The 18109-nt window shown below is 41.5% G+C and overlaps 23 non-coding genes and 1 pseudogene across 23 annotated transcripts; all 24 read right to left on the bottom strand.

The window, feature by feature from the left end:
- Window positions 1–602: 602 nt before the first annotated feature.
- On the bottom strand, window positions 603–721 carry LOC126997531 (5S ribosomal RNA; annotated as a pseudogene).
- Window positions 722–1291: 570 nt separating this feature from the next.
- Window positions 1292–1410, bottom strand: LOC126996935 (5S ribosomal RNA). The gene has a single exon (XR_007751759.1). It is a non-coding gene; the product is annotated as a 5S ribosomal RNA (ribosomal RNA).
- Window positions 1411–2042: 632 nt separating this feature from the next.
- LOC126997397 (5S ribosomal RNA) lies at window positions 2043–2161 on the bottom strand. The gene has a single exon (XR_007752089.1). It is a non-coding gene; the product is annotated as a 5S ribosomal RNA (ribosomal RNA).
- A 570-nt stretch (window positions 2162–2731) lies between these two features.
- LOC126996930 (5S ribosomal RNA) lies at window positions 2732–2850 on the bottom strand. The gene has a single exon (XR_007751755.1). It is a non-coding gene; the product is annotated as a 5S ribosomal RNA (ribosomal RNA).
- A 633-nt stretch (window positions 2851–3483) lies between these two features.
- Window positions 3484–3602, bottom strand: LOC126996926 (5S ribosomal RNA). The gene has a single exon (XR_007751751.1). It is a non-coding gene; the product is annotated as a 5S ribosomal RNA (ribosomal RNA).
- A 631-nt stretch (window positions 3603–4233) lies between these two features.
- Window positions 4234–4352, bottom strand: LOC126996920 (5S ribosomal RNA). The gene has a single exon (XR_007751749.1). It is a non-coding gene; the product is annotated as a 5S ribosomal RNA (ribosomal RNA).
- A 630-nt stretch (window positions 4353–4982) lies between these two features.
- LOC126997826 (5S ribosomal RNA) lies at window positions 4983–5101 on the bottom strand. Its single transcript, XR_007752391.1, has one exon. It is a non-coding gene; the product is annotated as a 5S ribosomal RNA (ribosomal RNA).
- Window positions 5102–5735: 634 nt separating this feature from the next.
- Window positions 5736–5854, bottom strand: LOC126997817 (5S ribosomal RNA). The gene has a single exon (XR_007752387.1). It is a non-coding gene; the product is annotated as a 5S ribosomal RNA (ribosomal RNA).
- A 645-nt stretch (window positions 5855–6499) lies between these two features.
- On the bottom strand, window positions 6500–6618 carry LOC126997809 (5S ribosomal RNA). Its single transcript, XR_007752386.1, has one exon. It is a non-coding gene; the product is annotated as a 5S ribosomal RNA (ribosomal RNA).
- Window positions 6619–7270: 652 nt separating this feature from the next.
- LOC126997804 (5S ribosomal RNA) lies at window positions 7271–7389 on the bottom strand. Its single transcript, XR_007752385.1, has one exon. It is a non-coding gene; the product is annotated as a 5S ribosomal RNA (ribosomal RNA).
- Window positions 7390–8040: 651 nt separating this feature from the next.
- LOC126997386 (5S ribosomal RNA) lies at window positions 8041–8157 on the bottom strand. The gene has a single exon (XR_007752081.1). It is a non-coding gene; the product is annotated as a 5S ribosomal RNA (ribosomal RNA).
- Window positions 8158–8790: 633 nt separating this feature from the next.
- On the bottom strand, window positions 8791–8909 carry LOC126997798 (5S ribosomal RNA). Its single transcript, XR_007752384.1, has one exon. It is a non-coding gene; the product is annotated as a 5S ribosomal RNA (ribosomal RNA).
- Window positions 8910–9561: 652 nt separating this feature from the next.
- LOC126997783 (5S ribosomal RNA) lies at window positions 9562–9680 on the bottom strand. The gene has a single exon (XR_007752381.1). It is a non-coding gene; the product is annotated as a 5S ribosomal RNA (ribosomal RNA).
- A 652-nt stretch (window positions 9681–10332) lies between these two features.
- Window positions 10333–10451, bottom strand: LOC126997772 (5S ribosomal RNA). Its single transcript, XR_007752380.1, has one exon. It is a non-coding gene; the product is annotated as a 5S ribosomal RNA (ribosomal RNA).
- A 635-nt stretch (window positions 10452–11086) lies between these two features.
- Window positions 11087–11205, bottom strand: LOC126997762 (5S ribosomal RNA). Its single transcript, XR_007752379.1, has one exon. It is a non-coding gene; the product is annotated as a 5S ribosomal RNA (ribosomal RNA).
- Window positions 11206–11857: 652 nt separating this feature from the next.
- Window positions 11858–11976, bottom strand: LOC126997757 (5S ribosomal RNA). Its single transcript, XR_007752376.1, has one exon. It is a non-coding gene; the product is annotated as a 5S ribosomal RNA (ribosomal RNA).
- Window positions 11977–12611: 635 nt separating this feature from the next.
- On the bottom strand, window positions 12612–12730 carry LOC126997750 (5S ribosomal RNA). Its single transcript, XR_007752375.1, has one exon. It is a non-coding gene; the product is annotated as a 5S ribosomal RNA (ribosomal RNA).
- Window positions 12731–13365: 635 nt separating this feature from the next.
- LOC126997742 (5S ribosomal RNA) lies at window positions 13366–13484 on the bottom strand. The gene has a single exon (XR_007752372.1). It is a non-coding gene; the product is annotated as a 5S ribosomal RNA (ribosomal RNA).
- Window positions 13485–14112: 628 nt separating this feature from the next.
- LOC126997733 (5S ribosomal RNA) lies at window positions 14113–14231 on the bottom strand. The gene has a single exon (XR_007752367.1). It is a non-coding gene; the product is annotated as a 5S ribosomal RNA (ribosomal RNA).
- A 650-nt stretch (window positions 14232–14881) lies between these two features.
- LOC126997726 (5S ribosomal RNA) lies at window positions 14882–15000 on the bottom strand. Its single transcript, XR_007752362.1, has one exon. It is a non-coding gene; the product is annotated as a 5S ribosomal RNA (ribosomal RNA).
- Window positions 15001–15632: 632 nt separating this feature from the next.
- Window positions 15633–15751, bottom strand: LOC126997721 (5S ribosomal RNA). Its single transcript, XR_007752354.1, has one exon. It is a non-coding gene; the product is annotated as a 5S ribosomal RNA (ribosomal RNA).
- A 645-nt stretch (window positions 15752–16396) lies between these two features.
- LOC126997719 (5S ribosomal RNA) lies at window positions 16397–16515 on the bottom strand. The gene has a single exon (XR_007752349.1). It is a non-coding gene; the product is annotated as a 5S ribosomal RNA (ribosomal RNA).
- Window positions 16516–17137: 622 nt separating this feature from the next.
- On the bottom strand, window positions 17138–17256 carry LOC126997244 (5S ribosomal RNA). The gene has a single exon (XR_007751959.1). It is a non-coding gene; the product is annotated as a 5S ribosomal RNA (ribosomal RNA).
- A 629-nt stretch (window positions 17257–17885) lies between these two features.
- On the bottom strand, window positions 17886–18004 carry LOC126997352 (5S ribosomal RNA). The gene has a single exon (XR_007752050.1). It is a non-coding gene; the product is annotated as a 5S ribosomal RNA (ribosomal RNA).
- Window positions 18005–18109: the final 105 nt, after the last annotated feature.

The following is an 18109-nucleotide window of genomic DNA, read 5'->3' as shown; positions in this document are numbered from 1 at the left end:
TCTCCCCTCTTTTCCCTCCGAACTAAATAACGCAGCGGCTGCCCCTTCACGGTCTCCAGGAATCTATGTTCCCATCAAGCCAAGGAGGAAGTGATGGGAGGGAAGGAGGGAGGTGGGTGGGGAATGGAGAGGGGAAAGAAGGGAAGGAAAGGGAGGACGTGAAGACTGGGCGAGGAAAGAAGAGGGAAAGAGAGGGTAGGTTAAAGAGGAAGGGTAGCGGAGAGAAGGGGAGGGGTGAGAAGGGGAGGAAAAGAGGAACGGGTATGAGGGAAAGAAGAGAGAAAAAAAGGGGAGGAACAGAGGGGTAGATATGAGGGAAAGAGGAGGGGAAGGGAGTGAGTGGTAGGTAGAAGGGAAAGGGGAGAGGGAAGAAGGGGAGAATATGAGGGGCAGGTATGATGAGAAGGAGAGAGGAAAGAAAGGGAGGAAAGTAAGGGATGTGGACAAGAAGAGAGGAAAGGAGAAAAGTAAAAGAAAGATAAGGAGTAAATGTGGGAGGAAAAAAATTGAAAACATAACGAAAGGACGAAAGCTATATGAAAAGAAAAGAGTCACCAAGACCGCAAAGTGAAAAGTTAAGAGAAATTAAATAAAAAGATGGATGCCAACACCATCTGATGTTCCCAGGCGGTCACCCATCCAAGTACTATCCAGACCCAACGTCGCTTAACTTTCCTGATCGGACGAGAAGCGGTGTTTTCAACGTGGTGTGGCCGTAGACGAGAAAAGTGAACTGGCTTTCATCTTTGAGGCAGGTAACACAGGTAATCACATGCCAGCGCATGGACCGGGCGAAGTAGTGAAGGTTTGTTAATTTGCTCCTTATGTTTGAGCCAGGTAACACAGGTAAACACATGCCAGCGCTGGGACCCCGGTGAGGTAAAAATAAATAAACTAATTAATTAATTAATAAAGAAAGAAAGTTACGTAACCAGCGTCAAAATTTTCAAAACGACAGGCTCAGCTAAAGGGAAAGAAAAAAGAAAGGGACGGAAAACGAAATGCTTAATGAAAAGAAATGGTGCAAAACGAAAGTCCAAAAGCTAAATAAAACGAAAACAGGGATGCAAAGCGAAAGGCTAAGACCTAGATGAAAAGAAAAGAGGAATGCAAAACAAAGGCTAAAAGCTGAAGGAAAAGAAAAGGAGAGGGGTGCAAAACGAAAGGCTAAAAATTAAATGGAAAAGAAAAAAAATTGAAAACATAACGAAAGGCAGAAAGCTATATGAAAAGAAAAGAGTCACCAGGACCGCAAAGTGAAAAGTTAAGAGAAATTAAATAAAAAGAGGGATGCCAACAGCATCTGGTGTTCCCAGGCGGTCACCCATCCAAGTACTATCCAGACCCAACGTCGCTTAACTTCGCTGATCGGACGAGAAGCGGTGTTTTCAACGTGGTGTGGCCGTTGACGAGAAAGGTGAACTGGCTTTCATCTTTGAGGCAGGTAACACAGGTAATCACATGCCAGCGCTTGGACCGGGCGAAGTAGGGAAGGTTTGTTGTTGGTCCTGATGTTTGAGCCAGGCGACACAGGTAAACAAACACCAGCGCTTGGACCGGGTGAAGTAGTGAAGGTTTGTTAATTTTCTCCTTATGTTTGAGCCAGGTAACACAGGTAAACACATGCCAGCGTAAAATAAATTAACTAATTAATTAATTAATAAAGAAAGAAAGTTACGTAACCAGCGTCAAAATTTTCAAAACGACAGGCTCAGCTAAATGGAGGAAAAAAATAAAGGGACGGAAAACGAAATGCTTAATGAAAAGAAATGGTGCAAAACGAAAGTCCAAAAGCTAAATAAAACGAAAACAGGGATGCAAAGCGAAAGGCTAAGACCTAGAAGAAAAGAAAAGAGGAATGCAAAACAAAGGCTAAAAGCTAAAGGAAAAGAAAAGGAGAGGGGTGCAAAACGAAAGGCTAAAAATTAAATGGAAAAGAAAAAAAATTGAAAACATAACGAAAGGCAGAAAGCTATATGAAAAGAAAAGAGTCACCAGGACCGCAGAGTGAAAAGTTAAGAGAAATTAAATAAAAAGAGGGATGCCAACAGCATCTGGTGTTCCCAGGCGGTCACCCATCCAAGTACTATCCAGACGCAACGTCGCTTAACTTCGCTGATCGGACGAGAAGCGGTGTTTTCAACGTGGTGTGGCCGTTGACGAGAAAAGTGAACTGGCTTTCATCTTTGAGGCAGGTAACACAGGTAATCACATGCCAGCGCATGGACCGGGCGAAGTAGTGAAGGTTTGTTAATTTGCTCCTTATGTTTGAGCCAGGTAACACAGGTAAACACATGCCAGCGCTGGGACCCCGGTGAGGTAAAAATAAATAAACTAATTAATTAATTAATAAAGAAAGAAAGTTACGTAACCAGCGTCAAAATTTTCAAAACGACAGGCTCAGCTAAAGGGAAAGAAAAAAGAAAGGGACGGAAAACGAAATGCTTAATGAAAAGAAATGGTGCAAAACGAAAGTCCAAAAGCTAAATAAAACGAAAACAGGGATGCAAAGCGAAAGGCTAAGACCTAGAAGAAAAGAAAAGAGGAATGCAAAACAAAGGCTAAAAGCTAAAGGAAAAGAAAAGGAGAGGGGTGCAAAACGAAAGGCTAAAAATTAAATGGAAAAGAAAAAAAATTTAAAACATAACGAAAGGCAGAAAGCTATATGAAAAGAAAAGAGTCACCAGGACCGCAGAGTGAAAAGTTAAGAGAAATTAAATAAAAAGAGGGATGCCAACAGCATCTGGTGTTCCCAGGCGGTCACCCATCCAAGTACTATCCAGACCCAACGTCGCTTAACTTCGCTGATCGGACGAGAAGCGGTGTTTTCAACGTGGTGTGGCCGTTGACGAGAAAGGTGAACTGGCTTTCATCTTTGAGGCAGGTAACACAGGTAATCACATGCCAGCGCTTGGACCGGGCGAAGTAGGGAAGGTTTGTTAAGTTGGTCCTGATGTTTGAGCCAGGCGACACAGGTAAACAAACACCAGCGCTTGGACCGGGTGAAGTAGTGAAGGTTTGTTAATTTGCTTTATGTTTGAGCCAGGTAACACAGGTAAACACATGCCAGCGTAAAAATAAATAAACTAATTAATTAATTAATAAAGAAAGAAAGTTACGTAACCAGCGTCAAAATTTTCAAAACGACAGGCTCAGCTAAATGGAAAGAAAAAAGAAAGGGACGGAAAACGAAATGCTTAATGAAAAGAAATGGTGCAAAACGAAAGTCCAAAAGCTAAATAAAACGAAAACAGGGATGCAAAGCGAAAGGCTAAGACCTAGAAGAAAAGAAAAGAGGAATGCAAAACAAAGGCTAAAAGCTAAAGGAAAAGAAAAGGAGAGGGGTGCAAAACGAAAGGCTAAAAATTAAATGGAAAAGAAAAAAAATTGAAAACATAACGAAAGGCAGAAAGCTATATGAAAAGAAAAGAGTCACCAGGACCGCAGAGTGAAAAGTTAAGAGAAATTAAATAAAAAGAGGGATGCCAACAGCATCTGGTGTTCCCAGGCGGTCACCCATCCAAGTACTATCCAGACCCAACGTCGCTTAACTTCGCTGATCGGACGAGAAGCGGTGTTTTCAACGTGGTGTGGCCGTTGACGAGAAAGGTGAACTGGCTTTCATCTTTGAGGCAGGTAACACAGGTAATCACATGCCAGCGCTTGGACCGGGCGAAGTAGGGAAGGTTTGTTAAGTTGGTCCTGATGTTTGAGCCAGGCGACACAGGTAAACAAACACCAGCGCTTGGACCGGGTGAAGTAGTGAAGGTTTGTTAATTTTCTCCTATGTTTGAGCCAGGTAACACAGGTAAACACATGCCAGCGTAAAATAAATAAACTAATTAATTAATTAATAAAGAAAGAAAGTTACGTAACCAGCGTCAAAATTTTCAAAACGACAGGCTCAGCTAAAGGGAAAGAAAAAAGAAAGGGACGGAAAACGAAATGCTTAATGAAAAGAAATGGTGCAAAACGAAAGTCCAAAAGCTAAATAAAACGAAAACAGGGATGCAAAGCGAAAGGCTAAGACCTAGATGAAAAGAAAAGAGGAATGCAAAACAAAGGCTAAAAGCTGAAGGAAAAGAAAAGGAGAGGGGCAAAACGAAAGGCTAAAAATTAAAGTGAAAAGAAACAAAATTGAAAACATCACGAACGGCAGAAAGCTATATGAAAAGAAAAGAGTCACCAGGACCGCAAAGTGAAAAGTTAAGAGAAATTAAATAAAAAGAGGGATGCCAACAGCATCTGGTGTTCCCAGGCGGTCACCCATCCAAGTACTATCCAGACCCAACGTCGCTTAACTTCGCTGATCGGACGAGAAGCGGTGTTTTCAACGTGGTGTGGCCGTTGACGAGAAAGGTGAACTGGCTTTCATCTTTGAGGCAGGTAACACAGGTAATCACATGCCAGCGCTTGACCGGGCGAAGTAGGGAAGGTTTGTTAAGTTGGTCCTGATGTTTGAGCCAGGCGACACAGGTAAACAAACACCAGCGCTTGGACCGGGTGAAGTAGTGAAGGTTTGTTAATTTGCTCCTTATGTTTGAGCCAGGTAACACAGGTAAACACATGCCAGCGTAAAAATAAATAAACTAATTAATTAATTAATAAAGAAAGAAAGTTACGTAACCAGCGTCAAAATTTTCAAAACGACAGGCTCAGCTAAAGGGAAAGAAAAAAGAAAGGGACGGAAAACGAAATGCTTAATGAAAAGAAATGGTGCAAAACGAAAGTCCAAAAGCTAAATAAAACGAAAACAGGGATGCAAAGCGAAAGGCTAAGACCTAGATGAAAAGAAAAGAGGAATGCAAAACAAAGGCTAAAAGATGGAAAAGAAAAGGAGAGGGTGCAAAACGAAAGGCTAAAAATTAAATGGAAAAGAAAAAAAATTGAAAACATAACGAAAGGCAGAAAGCTATATGAAAAGAAAAGAGTCACCAGGACCGCAAAGTGAAAAGTTAAGAGAAATTAAATAAAAAGAGGGATGCCAACAGCATCTGGTGTTCCCAGGCGGTCACCCATCCAAGTACTATCCAGACCCAACGTCGCTTAACTTCGCTGATCGGACGAGAAGCGGTGTTTTCAACGTGGTGTGGCCGTTGACGAGAAAGGTGAACTGGCTTTCATCTTTGAGGCAGGTAACACAGGTAATCACATGCCAGCGCTTGGACCGGGCGAAGTAGGGAAGGTTTGTTAAGTTGGTCCTGATGTTTGAGCCAGGCGACACAGGTAAACAAACACCAGCGCTTGGACCGGGTGAAGTAGTGAAGGTTTGTTAATTTGCTCCTTATGTTTGAGCCAGGTAACACAGGTAAACACATGCCAGCGTAAAAATAAATAAACTAATTAATTAATTAATAAAGAAAGAAAGTTACGTAACCAGCGTCAAAATTTTCAAAACGACAGGCTCAGCTAAAGGAAAGAAAAAAGAAAGGGACGGAAAACGAAATGCTTAATGAAAAGAAATGGTGCAAAACGAAAGTCCAAAAGCTAAATAAAACGAAAACAGGGATGCAAAGCGAAAGGCTAAGACCTAGATGAAAAGAAAAGAGGAATGCAAAACAAAGGCTAAAAGCTGAAGGAAAAGAAAAGGAGAGGGGTGCAAAACGAAAGGCTAAAAATTAAATGGAAAAGAAAAAAAATTGAAAACATAACGAAAGGCAGAAAGCTATATGAAAAGAAAAGAGTCACCAGGACCGCAAAGTGAAAAGTTAAGAGAAATTAAATAAAAAGAGGGATGCCAACAGCATCTGGTGTTCCCAGGCGGTCACCCATCCAAGTACTATCCAGACCCAACGTCGCTTAACTTCGCTGATCGGACGAGAAGCGGTGTTTTCAACGTGGTGTGGCCGTTGACGAGAAAGGTGAACTGGCTTTCATCTTTGAGGCAGGTAACACAGGTAATCACATGCCAGCGCTTGGACCGGGCGAAGTAGGGAAGGTTTGTTAAGTTGGTCCTGATGTTTGAGCCAGGCGACACAGGTAAACAAACAGCGCTTGGACCGGGTGAAGTAGTGAAGGTTTGTTAATTTGCTCCTTATGTTTGAGCCAGGTAACACAGGTAAACACATGCCAGCGCTGGGACCCCGGTGAGGTAAAAATAAATAAACTAATTAATTAATTAATAAAGAAAGAAAGTTACGTAACCAGCGTCAAAATTTTCAAAACGACAGGCTCAGCTAAAGGGAAAGAAAAAAGAAAGGGACGGAAAACGAAATGCTTAATGAAAAGAAATGGTGCAAAACGAAAGTCCAAAAGCTAAATAAAACGAAAACAGGGATGCAAAGCGAAAGGCTAAGACCTAGATGAAAAGAAAAGAGGAATGCAAAACAAAGGCTAAAAGCTGAAGGAAAAGAAAAGGAGAGGGGTGCAAAACGAAAGGCTAAAAATTAAATGGAAAAGAAAAAAAATTGAAAACATAACGAAAGGCAGAAAGCTATATGAAAAGAAAAGAGTCACCAGGACCGCAAAGTGAAAAGTTAAGAGAAATAAAAAAGAGGGATGCCAACAGCATCTGGTGTTCCCAGGCGGTCACCCATCCAAGTACTATCCAGACCCAACGTCGCTTAACTTCGCTGATCGGACGAGAAGCGGTGTTTTCAACGTGGTGTGGCCGTTGACGAGAAAGGTGAACTGGCTTTCATCTTTGAGGCAGGTAACACAGGTAATCACATGCCAGCGCTTGGACCGGGCGAAGTAGGGAAGGTTTGTTAAGTTGGTCCTGATGTTTGAGCCAGGCGACACAGGTAAACAAACACCAGCGCTTGGACCGGGTGAAGTAGTGAAGGTTTGTTAATTTGCTCCTTATGTTTGAGCCAGGTAACACAGGTAAACACATGCCAGCGCTGGGACCCCGGTGAGGTAAAAATAAATAAACTAATTAATTAATTAATAAAGAAAGAAAGTTACGTAACCAGCGTCAAAATTTTCAAAACGACAGGCTCAGCTAAAGGGAAAGAAAAAAGAAAGGGACGGAAAACGAAATGCTTAATGAAAAGAAATGGTGCAAAACGAAAGTCCAAAAGCTAAATAAAACGAAAACAGGGAAGCAAAGCGAAAGGCTAAGACCTAGAAGAAAAGAAAAGAGGAATGCAAAACAAAGGCTAAAAGCTAAAGGAAAAGAAAAGGAGAGGGGTGCAAAACGAAAGGCTAAAAATTAAATGGAAAAGAAAAAAAATTGAAAACATAACGAAAGGCAGAAAGCTATATGAAAAGAAAAGAGTCAACAGGACCGCAAAGTGAAAAGTTAAGAGAAATTAAATAAAAAGAGGGATGCCAACAGCATCTGGTGTTCCCAGGCGGTCACCCATCCAAGTACTATCCAGACCCAACGTCGCTTAACTTCGCTGATCGGACGAGAAGCGGTGTTTTCAACGTGGTGTGGCCGTTGACGAGAAAGGTGAACTGGCTTTCATCTTTGAGGCAGGTAACACAGGTAATCACATGCCAGCGCTTGGACCGGGCGAAGTAGGAAGGTTTGTTAAGTTGGTCCTGATGTTTGAGCCAGGCGACACAGGTAAACAAACACCAGCGCTTGGACCGGGTGAAGTAGTGAAGGTTTGTTAATTTGCTCCTTATGTTTGAGCCAGGTAACACAGGTAAACACATGCCAGCGCTGGGACCCCGGTGAGGTAAAAATAAATAAACTAATTAATTAATTAATAAAGAAAGAAAGTTACGTAACCAGCGTCAAAATTTTCAAAACGACAGGCTCAGCTAAATGGAAAGAAAAAAGAAAGGGACGGAAAACGAAATGCTTAATGAAAAGAAATGGTGCAAAACGAAAGTCCAAAAGCTAAATAAAACGAAAACAGGGATGCAAAGCGAAAGGCTAAGACCTAGATGAAAAGAAAAGAGGAATGCAAAACAAAGGCTAAAAGCTGAAGGAAAAGAAAAGGAGAGGGGTGCAAAACGAAAGGCTAAAAATTAAATGGAAAAGAAAAAAAATAGAAAACATAACGAAAGGCAGAAAGCTATATGAAAAGAAAAGAGTCACCAGGACCGCAAAGTGAAAAGTTAAGAGAAATTAAATAAAAAGAGGGATGCCAACAGCATCTGGTGTTCCCAGGCGGTCACCCATCCAAGTACTATCCAGACCCAACGTCGCTTAACTTCGCTGATCGGACGAGAAGCGGTGTTTTCAACGTGGTGGCTGTTGACGAGAAAGGTGAACTGGCTTTCATCTTTGAGGCAGGTAACACAGGTAATCACATGCCAGCGCTTGGACCGGGCGAAGTAGGGAAGGTTTGTTGTTGGTCCTGATGTTTGAGCCAGGCGACACAGGTAAACAAACACCAGCGCTTGGACCGGGTGAAGTAGTGAAGGTTTGTTAATTTGCTCCTTATGTTTGAGCCAGGTAACACAGGTAAACACATGCCAGCGTAAAAATAAATAAACTAATTAATTAATTAATAAAGAAAGAAAGTTACGTAACCAGCGTCAAAATTTTCAAAACGACAGGCTCAGCTAAAGGGAAAGAAAAAAGAAAGGGACGGAAAACGAAATGCTTAATGAAAAGAAATGGTGCAAAACGAAAGTCCAAAAGCTAAATAAAACGAAAACAGGGATGCAAAGCGAAAGGCTAAGACCTAGATGAAAAGAAAAGAGGAATGCAAAACAAAGGCTAAAAGCTGAAGGAAAAGAAAAGGAGAGGGGTGCAAAACGAAAGGCTAAAAATTAAATGGAAAAGAAAAAAAATTGAAAACATAACGAAAGGCAGAAAGCTATATGAAAAGAAAAGAGTCACCAGGACCGCAAAGTGAAAAGTTAAGAGAAATTAAATAAAAAGAGGGATGCCAACAGCATCTGGTGTTCCCAGGCGGTCACCCATCCAAGTACTATCCAGACCCAACGTCGCTTAACTTCGCTGATCGGACGAGAAGCGGTGTTTTCAACGTGGTGTGGCCGTTGACGAGAAAGGTGAACTGGCTTTCATCTTTGAGGCAGGTAACACAGGTAATCACATGCCAGCGCTTGGACCGGGCGAAGTAGGGAAGGTTTGTTAAGTTGGTCCTGATGTTTGAGCCAGGCGACACAGGTAAACAAACACCAGCGCTTGGACCGGGTGAAGTAGTGAAGGTTTGTTAATTTGCTCCTTATGTTTGAGCCAGGTAACACAGGTAAACACATGCCAGCGCTGGGACACAGGTGAGGTAAAAATAAATAAACTAATTAATTAATTAATAAAGAAAGAAAGTTACGTAACCAACGTCAAAATTTTCAAAACGACAGGCTCAGCTAAATGGAAAGAAAAAAGAAAGGGACGGAAAACGAAATGCTTAATGAAAAGAAATGGTGCAAAACGAAAGTCCAAAAGCTAAATAAAACGAAAACAGGGAAGCAAAGCGAAAGGCTAAGACCTAGAAGAAAAGAAAAGAGGAATGCAAAACAAAGGCTAAAAGCTAAAGGAAAAGAAAAGGAGAGGGGTGCAAAACGAAAGGCTAAAAATTAAATGGAAAAGAAAAAAAATTGAAAACATAACGAAAGGCAGAAAGCTATATGAAAAGAAAAGAGTCACCAGGACCGCAAAGTGAAAAGTTAAGAGAAATTAAATAAAAAGAGGGATGCCAACAGCATCTGGTGTTCCCAGGCGGTCACCCATCCAAGTACTATCCAGACCCAACGTCGCTTAACTTCGCTGATCGGACGAGAAGCGGTGTTTTCAACGTGGTGTGGCCGTTGACGAGAAAGGTGAACTGGCTTTCATCTTTGAGGCAGGTAACACAGGTAATCACATGCCAGCGCTTGGACCGGGCGAAGTAGGGAAGGTTTGTTAAGTTGGTCCTGATGTTTGAGCCAGGCGACACAGGTAAACAAACACCAGCGCTTGGACCGGGTGAAGTAGTGAAGGTTTGTTAATTTGCTCCTTATGTTTGAGCCAGGTAACACAGGTAAACACATGCCAGCGCGGGGACCCCGGTGAGGTAAAAATAAATAAACTAATTAATTAATTAATAAAGAAAGAAAGTTACGTAACCAGCGTCAAAATTTTCAATACGACAGGCTCAGCTAAATGGAAAGAAAAAAGAAAGGGACGGAAAACGAAATGCTTAATGAAAAGAAATGGTGCAAAACGAAAGTCCAAAAGCTAAATAAAACGAAAACAGGGATGCAAAGCGAAAGGCTAAGACCTAGATGAAAAGAAAAGAGGAATGCAAAACAAAGGCTAAAAGCTAAAGGAAAAGAAAAGGAGAGGGGTGCAAAACGAAAGGCTAAAAATTAAATGGAAAAGAAAAAAAATAGAAAACATAACGAAAGGCAGAAAGATATATGAAAAGAAAAGAGTCACCAGGACCGCAAAGTGAAAAGTTAAGAGAAATTAAATAAAAAGAGGGATGCCAACAGCATCTGGTGTTCCCAGGCGGTCACCCATCCAAGTACTATCCAGACCCAACGTCGCTTAACTTCGCTGATCGGACGAGAAGCGGTGTTTTCAACGTGGTGTGGCCGTTGACGAGAAAGGTGAACTGGCTTTCATCTTTGAGGCAGGTAACACAGGTAATCACATGCCAGCGCTTGGACCGGGCGAAGTAGGGAAGGTTTGTTAAGTTGGTCCTGATGTTTGAGCCAGGCGACACAGGTAAACAAACACCAGCGCTTGGACCGGGTGAAGTAGTGAAGGTTTGTTAATTTGCTCCTTATGTTTGAGCCAGGTAACACAGGTAAACACATGCCAGCGTAAAAATAAATAAACTAATTAATTAATTAATAAAGAAAGAAAGTTACGTAACCAGCGTCAAAATTTTCAAAACGACAGGCTCAGCTAAAGGGAAAGAAAAAAGAAAGGGACGGAAAACGAAATGCTTAATGAAAAGAAATGGTGCAAAACGAAAGTCCAAAAGCTAAATAAAACGAAAACAGGGATGCAAAGCGAAAGGCTAAGACCTAGATGAAAAGAAAAGAGGAATGCAAAACAAAGGCTAAAAGCTGAAGGAAAAGAAAAGGAGAGGGGTGCAAAACGAAAGGCTAAAAATTAAATGGAAAAGAAAAAAAATAGAAAACATAACGAAAGGCAGAAAGCTATATGAAAAGAAAAGAGTCACCAGGACCGCAAAGTGAAAAGTTAAGAGAAATTAAATAAAAAGAGGGATGCCAACAGCATCTGGTGTTCCCAGGCGGTCACCCATCCAAGTACTATCCAGACCCAACGTCGCTTAACTTCGCTGATCGGACGAGAAGCGGTGTTTTCAACGTGGTGTGGCCGTTGACGAGAAAGGTGAACTGGCTTTCATCTTTGAGGCAGGTAACACAGGTAATCACATGCCAGCGCTTGGACCGGGCGAAGTAGGGAAGGTTTGTTAAGTTGGTCCTGATGTTTGAGCCAGGCGACACAGGTAAACAAACACCAGCGCTTGGACCGGGTGAAGTAGTGAAGGTTTGTTAATTTGCTCCTTATGTTTGAGCCAGGTAACACAGGTAAACACATGCCAGCGCTGGGACCCCGGTGAGGTAAAAATAAATAAACTAATTAATTAATTAATAAAGAAAGAAAGTTACGTAACCAGCGTCAAAATTTTCAAAACGACAGGCTCAGCTAAAGGGAAAGAAAAAAGAAAGGGACGGAAAACGAAATGCTTAATGAAAAGAAATGGTGCAAAACGAAAGTCCAAAAGCTAAATAAAACGAAAACAGGGAAGCAAAGCGAAAGGCTAAGACCTAGAAGAAAAGAAAAGAGGAATGCAAAACAAAGGCTAAAAGCTAAAGGAAAAGAAAAGGAGAGGGGTGCAAAACGAAAGGCTAAAAATTAAATGGAAAAGAAAAAAAATTGAAAACATAACGAAAGGCAGAAAGCTATATGAAAAGAAAAGAGTCACCAGGACCGCAAAGTGAAAAGTTAAGAGAAATTAAATAAAAAGAGGGATGCCAACAGCATCTGGTGTTCCCAGGCGGTCACCCATCCAAGTACTATCCAGACCCAACGTCGCTTAACTTCGCTGATCGGACGAGAAGCGGTGTTTTCAACGTGGTGTGGCCGTTGACGAGAAAGGTGAACTGGCTTTCATCTTTGAGGCAGGTAACACAGGTAATCACATGCCAGCGCTTGGACCGGGCGAAGTAGGGAAGGTTTGTTAAGTTGGTCCTGATGTTTGAGCCAGGCGACACAGGTAAACAAACACCAGCGCTTGGACCGGGTGAAGTAGTGAAGGTTTGTTAATTTGCTCCTTATGTTTGAGCCAGGTAACACAGGTAAACACATGCCAGCGTAAAAATAAATAAACTAATTAATTAATTAATAAAGAAAGAAAGTTACGTAACCAGCGTCAAAATTTTCAAAACGACAGGCTCAGCTAAAGGGAAAGAAAAAAGAAAGGGACGGAAAACGAAATGCTTAATGAAAAGAAATGGTGCAAAACGAAAGTCCAAAAGCTAAATAAAACGAAAACAGGGATGCAAAGCGAAAGGCTAAGACCTAGAAGAAAAGAAAAGAGGAATGCAAAACAAAGGCTAAAAGCTAAAGGAAAAGAAAAGGAGAGGGGTGCAAAACGAAAGGCTAAAAATTAAATGGAAAAGAAAAAAAATTGAAAACATAACGAAAGGCAGAAAGCTATATGAAAAGAAAAGAGTCACCAGGACCGCAGAGTGAAAAGTTAAGAGAAATTAAATAAAAAGAGGGATGCCAACAGCATCTGGTGTTCCCAGGCGGTCACCCATCCAAGTACTATCCAGACCCAACGTCGCTTAACTTCGCTGATCGGACGAGAAGCGGTGTTTTCAACGTGGTGTGGCCGTTGACGAGAAAGGTGAACTGGCTTTCATCTTTGAGGCAGGTAACACAGGTAATCACATGCCAGCGCTTGGACCGGGCGAAGTAGGGAAGGTTTGTTAAGTTGGTCCTGATGTTTGAGCCAGGCGACACAGGTAAACAAACACCAGCGCTTGGACCGGGTGAAGTAGTGAAGGTTTGTTAATTTGCTCCTTATGTTTGAGCCAGGTAACACAGGTAAACACATGCCAGCGTAAAAATAAATAAACTAATTAATTAATTAATAAAGAAAGAAAGTTACGTAACCAGCGTCAAAATTTTCAAAACGACAGGCTCAGCTAAATGGAAAGTATAAAGAAATGGACGGAAAACGAAATGCTTAATGAAAAGAAATGGTGCAAAACGAAAGTCCAAAAGCTAAATAAAACGAAAACAGGGATGCAAAGCGAAAGGCTAAGACCTAGATGAAAAGAAAAGAGGAATGCAAAACAAAGGCTAAAAGCTGAAGGAAAAGAAAAGGAGAGGGGTGCAAAACGAAAGGCTAAAAATTAAATGGAAAAGAAAAAAAATAGAAAACATAACGAAAGGCAGAAAGCTATATGAAAAGAAAAGAGTCACCAGGACCGCAAAGTGAAAAGTTAAGAGAAATTAAATAAAAAGAGGGATGCCAACAGCATCTGGTGTTCCCAGGCGGTCACCCATCCAAGTACTATCCAGACCCAACGTCGCTTAACTTCGCTGATCGGACGAGAAGCGGTGTTTTCAACGTGGTGTGGCCGTTGACGAGAAAGGTGAACTGGCTTTCATCTTTGAGGCAGGTAACACAGGTAATCACATGCCAGCGCTTGGACCGGGCGAAGTAGGGAAGGTTTGTTAAGTTGGTCCTGATGTTTGAGCCAGGCGACACAGGTAAACAAACACCAGCGCTTGGACCGGGTGAAGTAGTGAAGGTTTGTTAATTTGCCTTATGTTTGAGCCAGGTAACACAGGTAAACACATGCCAGCGTAAAATAAATAAACTAATTAATTAATAAAGAAAAAGAAAGTTACGTAACCAGCGTCAAAATTTTCAAAACGACAGGCTCAGCTAAAGGGAAAGAAAAAGAAAGGGACGGAAAACGAAATGCTTAATGAAAAGAAATGGTGCAAAACGAAAGTCCAAAAGCTAAATAAACGAAAACAGGGATGCAAAGCGAAAGGCTAAGACCTAGATGAAAAGAAAAGAGGAATGCAAAACAAAGGCTAAAAGCTGAAGGAAAAGAAAAGGAGAGGGGTGCAAAACGAAAGGCTAAAAATTAAATGGAAAAGAAAAAAAATTGAAAACATAACGAAAGGCAGAAAGCTATATGAAAAGAAAAGAGTCACCAGGACCGCAAAGTGAAAAGTTAAGAGAAATTAAATAAAAAGAGGGATGCCAACAGCATCTGGTGTTCCCAGGCGGTCACCCATCCAAGTACTATCCAGACCCAACGTCGCTTAACTTCGCTGATCGGACGAGAAGCGGTGTTTTCAACGTGGTGTGGCCGTTGACGAGAAAGGTGAACTGGCTTTCATCTTTGAGGCAGGTAACACAGGTAATCACATGCCAGCGCTTGGACCGGGCGAAGTAGGGAAGGTTTGTTGTTGGTCCTGATGTTTGAGCCAGGCGACACAGGTAAACAAACACCAGCGCTTGGACCGGGTGAAGTAGTGAAGGTTTGTTAATTTGCTCCTTATGTTTGAGCCAGGTAACACAGGTAAACACATGCCAGCGCTGGGACACAGGTGAGGTAAAAATAAATAAACTAATTAATTAATTAATAAAGAAAGAAAGTTACGTAACCAGCGTCAAAATTTTCAAAACGACAGGCTCAGCTAAAGGGAAAGAAAAAAGAAAGGGACGGAAAACGAAATGCTTAATGAAAAGAAATGGTGCAAAACGAAAGTCCAAAAGCTAAATAAAACGAAAACAGGGAAGCAAAGCGAAAGGCTAAGACCTAGAAGAAAAGAAAAGAGGAATGCAAAACAAAGGCTAAAAGCTAAAGGAAAAGAAAAGGAGAGGGGTGCAAAACGAAAGGCTAAAAATTAAATGGAAAAGAAAAAAAATTGAAAACATAACGAAAGGCAGAAAGCTATATGAAAAGAAAAGAGTCACCAGGACCGCAAAGTGAAAAGTTAAGAGAAATTAAATAAAAAGAGGGATGCCAACAGCATCTGGTGTTCCCAGGCGGTCACCCATCCAAGTACTATCCAGACCCAACGTCGCTTAACTTCGCTGATCGGACGAGAAGCGGTGTTTTCAACGTGGTGTGGCCGTTGACGAGAAAGGTGAACTGGCTTTCATCTTTGAGGCAGGTAACACAGGTAATCACATGCCAGCGCTTGGACCGGGCGAAGTAGGGAAGGTTTGTTAAGTTGGTCCTGATGTTTGAGCCAGGCGACACAGGTAAACAAACACCAGCGCTTGGACCGGGTGAAGTAGTGAAGGTTTGTTAATTTGCTCCTTATGTTTGAGCCAGGTAACACAGGTAAACACATGCCAGCGTAAAAATAAATAAACTAATTAATTAATTAATAAAGAAAGAAAGTTACGTAACCAGCGTCAAAATTTTCAAAACGACAGGCTCAGCTAAATGGAAAGAAAAAAGAAAGGGACGGAAAACGAAATGCTTAATGAAAAGAAATGGTGCAAAACGAAAGTCCAAAAGCTAAATAAAACGAAAACAGGGATGCAAAGCGAAAGGCTAAGACCTAGATGAAAAGAAAAGAGGAATGCAAAACAAAGGCTAAAAGTTAAAGGAAAAGAAAAGGAGAGGGGTGCAAAACGAAAGGCTAAAAATTAAATGGAAAAGAAAAATTGAAAACATAACGAAAGGCAGAAAGCTATATGAAAAGAAAAGAGTCACCAGGACCGCAAAGTGAAAAGTTAAGAGAAATTAAATAAAAAGAGGGATGCCAACAGCATCTGGTGTTCCCAGGCGGTCACCCATCCAAGTACTATCCAGACCCAACGTCGCTTAACTTCGCTGATCGGACGAGAAGCGGTGTTTTCAACGTGGTGTGGCCGTTGACGAGAAAGGTGAACTGGCTTTCATCTTTGAGGCAGGTAACACAGGTAATCACATGCCAGCGCTTGGACCGGGCGAAGTAGGGAAGGTTTGTTAAGTTGGTCCTGATGTTTGAGCCAGGCGACACAGGTAAACAAACACCAGCGCTTGGACCGGGTGAAGTAGTGAAGGTTTGTTAATTTGCTCCTTATGTTTGAGCCAGGTAACACAGGTAAACACATGCCAGCGCTGGGACACAGGTGAGGTAAAAATAAATAAACTAATTAATTAATTAATAAAGAAAGAAAGTTACGTAACCAGCGTCAAAATTGCCAAAACGACAGGCTCAGCTAAAGGGAAAGAAAAAAAAAGGACGGAAAACGAAATGCTTAATGAAAAGAAATGGTGCAAAACGAAAGTCCAAAAGCTAAATAAACGAAAACAGGGATGCAAAGCGAAAGGCTAAGACCTAGATGAAAAGAAAAGAGGAATGCAAAACAAAGGCTAAAAGCTAAAGGAAAAGAAAAGGAGAGGGTGCAAAACGAAAGGCTAAAATTAAATGGAAAAGAAAAAATTGAAAACATAACGAAAGGCAGAAAGCTATATGAAAAGAAAAGAGTCAACAGGACCGCAAAGTGAAAAGTTAAGAGAAATTAAATAAAAAGAGGGATGCCAACAGCATCTGGTGTTCCCAGGCGGTCACCCATCCAAGTACTATCCAGACCCAACGTCGCTTAACTTCGCTGATCGGACGAGAAGCGGTGTTTTCAACGTGGTGTGGCCGTTGACGAGAAAGGTGAACTGGCTTTCATCTTTGAGGCAGGTAACACAGGTAATCACATGCCAGCGCTTGGACCGGGCGAAGTAGGGAAGGTTTGTTAAGTTGGTCCTGATGTTTGAGCCAGGCGACACAGGTAAACAAACACCAGCGCTTGACCGGGTGAAGTAGTGAAGGTTTGTTAATTTGCTCCTTATGTTTGAGCCAGGTAACACAGGTAAACACATGCCAGCGTAAAATAAATAAACTAATTAATTAATTAAATAAAGAAAGTTACGTAACCAGCGTCAAAATTTTCAAAACGACAGGCTCAGCTAAAGGAAAGAAAAAAAAAGGACGGAAAACGAAATGCTTAATGAAAAGAAATGGTGCAAAACGAAAGTCCAAAAGCTAAATAAAACGAAAACAGGGAAGCAAAGCGAAAGGCTAAGACCTAGAAGAAAAGAAAGAGGAATGCAAAACAAAGGCTAAAAGCTGAAAGGAAAAGAAAAGGAGAGGTGCAAAACGAAAGGCTAAAAATTAAATGGAAAAGAAAAAATTGAAAACATAACGAAAGGCAGAAAGCTATATGAAAAGAAAAGAGTCACCAGGACCGCAAAGTGAAAAGTTAAGAGAAATTAATAAAAAGAGGGATGCCAACAGCATCTGGTGTTCCCAGGCGGTCACCCATCCAAGTACTATCCAGACCCAACGTCGCTTAACTTCGCTGATCGGACGAGAAGCGGTGTTTTCAACGTGGTGTGGCTGTTGACGAGAAAGGTGAACTGGCTTTCATCTTTGAGGCAGGTAACACAGGTAATCACATGCCAGCGCTTGGACCGGGCGAAGTAGTGAAGGTTTGTTGTTGGTCCTGATGTTTGAGCCAGGTGACACAGGTAAACAAACACCAGCGCTTGGACCGGGTGAAGTAGTGAAGGTTTGTTAATTGCTCCTTATGTTTGAGCCAGGTAACACAGGTAAACACATGCCAGCGTAAAATAAATAAACTAATTAATTAATTAATAAAGAAAGAAAGTTACGTAACCAGCGTCAAAATTTTCAAAACGACAGGCTCAGCTAAAGGAAAGAAAAAAAAAAGGACGGAAAACTAAATGCTTAATGAAAAGAAATGGTGCAAAACGAAAGTCCAAAAGCTAAATAAAACGAAAACAGGGATGCAAAGCGAAAGGCTAAGACCTAGATGAAAAGAAAAGAGGAATGCAAAACAAAGGCTAAAAGTTAAAGGAAAAGAAAAGGAGAGGGGTGCAAAACGAAAGGCTAAAAATTAAATGGAAAAGAAAAAAAATAGAAAACATAACGAAAGGCAGAAAGCTATATGAAAAGAAAAGAGTCACCAGGACCGCAAAGTGAAAAGTTAAGAGAAATTAAATAAAAAGAGGGATGCCAACAGCATCTGGTGTTCCCAGGCGGTCACCCATCCAAGTACTATCCAGACCCAACGTCGCTTAACTTCGCTGATCGGACGAGAAGCGGTTTTTTCAACGTGGTGTGGCCGTTGACGAGAAAGGTGAACTGGCTTTCATCTTTGAGGCAGGTAACACAGGTAATCACATGCCAGCGCTTGGACCGGGCGAAGTAGTGAAGGTTTGTTAAGTTGGTCCTGAT

This window comes from Eriocheir sinensis, chromosome 1, assembly GCF_024679095.1.
Source record: "Eriocheir sinensis breed Jianghai 21 chromosome 1, ASM2467909v1, whole genome shotgun sequence".
In the NCBI taxonomy this organism is placed as follows: Eukaryota; Metazoa; Arthropoda; class Malacostraca; order Decapoda; family Varunidae; genus Eriocheir; species Eriocheir sinensis.
Note: the sequence above shows the minus strand (reverse complement) of the source record. Positions and strands in the feature narration are given on the sequence as shown.